Source organism: Morone saxatilis, unplaced genomic scaffold (assembly GCF_004916995.1).
Source record: "Morone saxatilis isolate NCDOM2014 unplaced genomic scaffold, NCSU_SB_2.0 Contig6, whole genome shotgun sequence".
Lineage (NCBI taxonomy): Eukaryota > Metazoa > Chordata > Actinopteri > Moronidae > Morone > Morone saxatilis.
Window position 1 is genome coordinate 3,296,267 of NW_023340206.1, and position 6,677 is coordinate 3,302,943.

At 41.6% G+C, this 6,677-nt stretch overlaps 1 protein-coding gene across 2 annotated transcripts in view; it reads right to left on the reverse strand.

Annotated features, from left to right (window-relative positions):
• Positions 1-4,983, reverse strand: part of LOC118339941 (sodium- and chloride-dependent GABA transporter 2-like) — a 54,516-nt gene extending 49,533 nt beyond the window's left edge. The window contains exon 1 of one of the 2 annotated variants that reach the window (XM_035677767.1): positions 4,859-4,983. The gene's annotated coding sequence lies outside the window, so the exon portion shown is untranslated. The remainder of the gene's footprint in view (positions 1-4,858) is intronic. The other variant, XM_035677768.1, reaches the window with a different exon arrangement.
• Between the last annotated feature and the right edge of the window lie 1,694 nt (positions 4,984-6,677).

A 6,677-nucleotide genomic window follows, 5' to 3' on the forward strand; every position in this document is an offset into this window, starting at 1 on the left:
ACAATTCTTTTGAGTTAAAATAACTTGCGTTACAGTGCAGTATTTCCCTATCGTAACCAAGTGGTTTGAGTTGGTACTCATGCCAGTGGGGGAGATTGTAGGAAAGAAAAATTACATATGTCAGAGAATGTTTTGTAGATACATACGATATGTTTTTTTATGTTGATTAAAAACATAACCGTCTGAATTATGTTTCATACAAAAACTATTTGCTAATTCAGTTAAGTAGTATAATAATCACATTTTAAGGAGACAGAGCTCAGGCCTGCTCCATATTGTATTTTCTTTCACATTTTTGGGTGTGGGTTTGATTGACAGCCTTGGTATTAATAAGCGGATATTATTTTAGAGTTTTAAGTGGCTCCAATGAAACTTTTTACGTTCCTTGCCTCCCGTGGACTCCCTGGAGTCCCCCAGTGTTAGCTGGAGGAGTTTGGGGGCTTCCATGGGAGTAGCTGGCTATATATCCTTCCTATTGCAGCTGCTCTCTTACTTAATGTCTGGCCTCCCAGTGGACATGCAAAACCAAGAACTCCTGGTCTCTTCCAGCTCTCTGTACTCATCATACAGTATCTCCTCCGTATTTCTCTGTATTTCACATACTTTCTTGGATACGTCTCATTAAGCAAGATTTTAATTCTCAGCGGCACTAACCTTGTCAAATAAAAGCCAAGCAGATAAAAATGAATTTCTCTCTGTTCTCTATCTGTCATATCTATCGCTACCTTTTTCTTTCTCCTTCTCTCTTTATTTCATTCTCCATTGCTTCCGACATATCTCGGCTGCAAACCACTAAGCCATATGTCTATTCTGCTGGGTGTTGAGCTGTAAATCCCCATCGACGTGGGTGAGTTGAGATTCCGACCTTCCTCTTTCCAACTTTCCCAGAACACACTAAACTGTATGTTTTTTCCTTGCTGGCAACGGCACACAGAAACATTTCAAAAGCTTATTGTTTTATATACAGCGTTTGCACATTGCTTATTTTGAATTTCTGGAAGAGAGACAAGGTTGTGACATAGCTTTTAGCTGTAATTTTTTGAACAAACGACTATAAACTGAGCTCATTTGGCAATGTAAAAGGGCATGGATTCAAGTCCCAGCCTTATCCTTCTTTCTTTGTGTACCTCCGTTAGATAGCCAGGACAGGAGCAGGGGTCTCTGTCTGAGGCATTAAGTCAGCAGCTGGATAAACACGACATTAAACAGCCGTGGTCTGCGGAGTGAGAGTAGGAGTGATCCCGCGTTTGATTGATGGCTTCTCTGCTTGCGGATCCCTTAATCAGCACGCGGCTGACTCATTCGCCCGCGTAGGACTGACTGCCAGTGTCTTCATTAGCTGCACCCACACTGCTGAAGAAAAAAGACTTGTCAACTTGTTTGAATAAGTAACTCGAATCTGTTGTGATGTGCATACTTTCTGGCAGAATAATGTTGGTGCAGTCGCACTTGCTGTTGACCCTGTTGTTGGTGGTGCAAGTATGGAAAGAGACACGTTTTGCTCTTAGATGAGGCTGAATCATGAACCAAGCAAAGTGGGTAACTTTCCTGGGGCCCTGAAGGTCTAAGGTTTACTGTGTGATAATTCAACATACTATAATGTTATGAAACAGTCGTATATTGGACGCCTATGTCATGCCTTTGTCATCCTAGGAAAAACAAGTCAGCTCACAGAACACTACTAAATTATACGCATTAGAGGGGATTTATAAGTGGGTATACCCAATGCTGATAGCAAAATAAGAGAGTATATTGCCAGTAAGCTTGCACAATGGGAGGAATGGGGGCTCATAACTCATTTCTGTCCCGAAGGCCACCGAGCTGGTTAATCTGCTCCTGCGGTTATGGCACAACAAATATTTATCACTACAGACGTATTTATAGAAATAAATATTTACATTTTGTTGTGAGGTACATTAAATGAATTATGGATATCCGAACTAGAAAGCTTCACCACAGCAGTTGGGTAAAGAGGGCTGAAGTTCATCAGGAGAATTCCATTTCAGTTCCACTGACAGTAATAAACTTAACTTGGGACACAGATGGCATCTTCAAACTGCGCCAGACCCCATTTTAAACTACACAAATCTCCACATTAAAAACCGCTTATTTGGCTTTACGTGAATCGCTCCACTGTTACCGCTTTCACTTTTTCCTCCCAGAAGCAGCTCGTCCTTTGCTCTCCCTGAAACGTTGTGAAATATTTCCGAGAGGGTGTAAATCTACTCATCATTACATAAGTTTCCACGGCCTGACCTAAACCATTTGTTTAAGCAGATGTCCTCCTTTGGTAAAACTGGAATAATAAAAAAAAGAAGGCAGAATGAATGAATGAAAGTGCATTGTGACAATAAAGAACTAAAGACTTTGATCTTCAATAGGAGTCGTGGGCTCATCAATGGGCTTTTACAGACACCAGTGTGTGCTTTTATTTTAAAACCTGTATACAAGGCGGACATCCCCCTGAGGTGTGAAAGTTGTCTCACCAGAAGCTCAGGTCTTTACTAGCAAGACAGAATCCTTTAATCGCTACCATTTCTGCAAAGTTTACATGGATGTGATTTGCTACAGACCACCGACGTGACGAGCTCAAATGCAATTAACCGAGGTTGAAATTTGGCTTGTGGTGCTGGCTCGTCTGATAGCATTTCCTGCTAATTTTTACAATCTGTTTACAGCGGGACTCCTGTGTTCCTCTGGCTTGTCAGTGGCAGCTAAGGAATGTAATATTTATCTCGGAAAGCCAGGAGCTGCTGTATTTGACAGTTAGCTCCCGCTGTATTGCGTGTGTGTGTGAATATGTGGTCCACGCTGGCATTACACAACCTCACACTGCTCTGCGGCTCACAGACACTCATGCCGAAGGCGCCACCTGCACCCACACACGCTAATGTGCTGTTTCCATTCTCTCACCCTGGTATTACTGGGAGCTAGCCGGGGGAAACAGGACCTCGAAACTAGCAAGGTAGGCACAGCAAGGTAACGAGCAACAAGCTTCAACCACGGATTCCCATACCCATTAAACATGCACTATAGCAACTACATACATTGTTTATATTAACTAGAACTGAGCTCTAGATATTTCCTTATTGCACTCAGGTGCCTGGGTATACATTACACACTTACATACAATACAGTATTTAGTAGGCATGTAGAGATTTCCTGACATGAAGGGCTGGGGCTGCCTTCTGCCCACCGAGTCTCTTGTGCCCGTGACCCTCTTAAGCCACATCCTGTGAGACAGGACGTCCACTCTGCACAGGAAATGGCCCTGATTGATTGTTCTCTGTTAACAGAGAGCGGAGCAAGTCGGAGGGAGCTGGAGGAAGCGGCGGGTGAAAACGAGGCAATTTTCACAATGGGTATTAGTGTGCGAGGTGTGTGTTGTACATTACTCATGGGAATGTGTGTTTGAATCAATGCAAAAGTACATGCTGGAACTGAACGCCCCTGTGTGCATTTCTGCTGCATTTTTTGCAGGGCCGTAGCCAAGGAGTCAACACCTGCAGGGCTGTAGATAGACCCCTCTTGTTCACTAGCTTATGCACAGCAAGCTAGCTAAGGTTCTGACAGGAATTTAGCATGAACATTTCAGGGCGATAACCACAATTTCCACTTTCTAATACATTTAAAAGTAAGGAACAAGAGAGACAGTACAGTGTTTGACGTCGATCTACCCACAGCAGTCAAGTAATGGCTTCTGCTGGGGTACGGCAAACCACACAGGATGTGTCCCCCCCAATGAATATCATAATTACTGCCCTGTTTTTTTCCATTTGTTAGAGTATAATAGCTCAAAATGACCTAACAAGTGTCAGTCAGGTTTGGTTTGATCATTTGTAAAGTACTTTTTTACCCTGAACTGTGAAGCTTAAAAGAAAATGGATTCATGGATTCCTTGCTTGTGATGCAGATCAGATGCAGAAAAAACAACAAACATGTTCTATTATTACAACAAGATAACTAATGTTGAAGACTATTTAGCCCTGGCAGACATGCACTCTGACAATGCCAGATCTCTATTTGATGGTCCAGTTAGATTCATGTCGGTTGCAATGGAACTCAATTAAAACCCTCCTGCAGCAAAATCCAACTCTCAGTTGTTCATCTGTATGCTAACATGTAAAATTTTCACCAGAAATACACTGCTTTTGTCTCAGTGCTCATGCCCGGAAAGCTTTCGAGGAGGCACACATGTCAGTCGACTTGATAAAGGTTTACCATCAGACATTACGGGTTTAGAAAAGTCCACTATTTCACTATTACTGTGTCATTTCCTCCACAAGGGATTAAAGCATTGGGTGCTGTTTTGTCCCTAATAATTTTCCACTTTCCCTTGCTGGGACTGGGAAGTGTCCAGGATCACTCTGAGAACTGAAAGTGATACTACAGTGACTAATGGCTGAAGTTCGCAAGTGTGAGCGCATGTGTGTGCGAGTGTGTGTAATCTAATCTGGTCTAATGGGCAGCCTCCCACAGGACAAAGCCAAAACCAGCAGGTGCATAAAACAGAAAAACAGAAATGTTTATCCCATTAGACCCTGACGGCTGAGTGACTTTGAATGCACAGAGGAAGCAATTAATGATTAATAAAAAAGAGGAAGATTTTGTTACACCACTTCATTCTTCTCTCTATGTCTCTCTCGGATTCTCAGATAGCTTTCCAAGTGCTTTTTTCCCCCAGATGCAAATATTCCACATTTCATTTGCTTCTTTTTTATAATGTAACAGCCTTTCTCTGTCTTCCATGCTGACTATTTGATGCTGACCAACTCTCGTAGCACAAACAAAACTTAACCTCAGCCGTCAAACTGCTTGGTTCCTAATCTTGACATTAACCCCGACGTTGACATCTGACCTTTGATCTTTATGGTTTGGCTGGAGCTGGCCCGACAGCATCCTGGCCAGGTTACGTGGGTTTCTTTTGAAAGCGTGGGTCATTTGTTGGCAGAGATGGGTGTTATTAACAGCAGGAAGCTGCTAGGACCAAAGCAGAGTGATTGGACACGGTCTGCTGTCACCTGTCATAAATAAATACCTCAGTGTGGCCTCTTTAAAGGGACAGTTCATCAAAATGGTGGTGTACATTGTGTGCACACTTTTATAATTCCACAATAAATAATCTTCCTTCCTGGTTAACAGTATATTAACATAATTATACAGTATGTGTGAACTGTATGCATGAGTTGTATGTGAATCAGACATCCAGTGGGTGAAGAATATCGACCCTGCTTTTGCATATCTCTTGGGACGCCCACACACTGTGGACACAGCATTAATCTTGTGGCCCACATATGTGGTAAGTTTGTCCCGCTGCTGCAAGTGAAGTAACTTCAGGATGATCTCACTCCTGGTGCATGGCTTTGAAAACACCCAGCTCAAAGCTGGCACTGAAATACCAAGGTGATGTGGAAAATCCGGAGGTGTCAGGGCCTTTAAGGTTTTACTTTATTTCCTGACACCAATTAAATGGGTACAACCCGAAATGTCAACGGAAAGAGCCTTACCCAGGATTACCTTCAGGTTGTTGTGACGAACTTAAATGTAAAAGTTAGCAACACTTTGAAGCAAGGTCTAGCACATTGTTTTTCTCTAAAACAAACTGCTGCAGTGAATGCTTGTACAAGCTTTCAGGTGGCATTAAAGGAGCAAGCTCATGGCCTCTGTGACATATTGACTGGGCCGTATATTTTTAATTGGCACAATCAGTCTGTTATATAAGCCCATTTCTTCCAGGACGAGAAAAAAACCAATTAAAAGTAAAATTTTCAGCTGTTCACAAGGTTAGCATAGATGCTGCTAGCATCAGTTATATCAGAACTGGAGAGTATTTCTTCTCTTGACTGGCTTTGGAAAGAGATTGACCACGTTGTATAGTTTGTTGATCTGATTGGTCGAAATCTGCCCATTATAAAAGATGATAGACAGATGGTTCATCCAATCACCTGTCAAGTATTTTTTTGAAAGTGCCTGCCCTTTACCAAACAGGTTCCAATGACGACTTCTCAGATGGTTATGTCATCATTTCTACTCATTAAGTCACGAATTAAATAAATAAAATACTTTAAATAGTCATCCAAAATTAGGATTTACCAAGTCAAAATAATGAGATAGTAAGTCAAAAATGTAACTTTTTGTGTGTATAGAATTTTTATTTTAATCTTTTATAACTTTTCATCCATTTTAATTGTCTCTTTCTGGCAGAACTGGGCTTCCATAGGAGTGTATGTTGCATGGAGTTAAAAATAAAAATCAATTGCTAAAAAACATATCTGTAGATTCGACAAAGGCGCCATTTTTTCCATTCTAATCTTTCCTTTTTTAAGGTCTTTCTCAGAACTTCCATAAAGCTGAAGTAAAAGCCAGTGGTTGGAGTTTCTTGCTCATGTTTTTTCCATTTCCATTTTCCATTTTACTTTCTATGGGACAATGCCTTCTGGGCATTTGCAAACTGGAAGGGTGCTGATAGCGCATAATGTATTACAAAAATAGACCCATCTGTCAACTTCCCAACTTGTGCTAAAACATACTGGTGTAGAATACATATTTTTAATGAAAACTGAAATCTCTCCCAGGGGTTTCATTGTAAGGAATACCCCATCCAACCCCCCTCCAGTCACATATGATGTATGAGCGATAGCAGGGGAGGCAAAATACAAACCATGTGCTTACTGTAC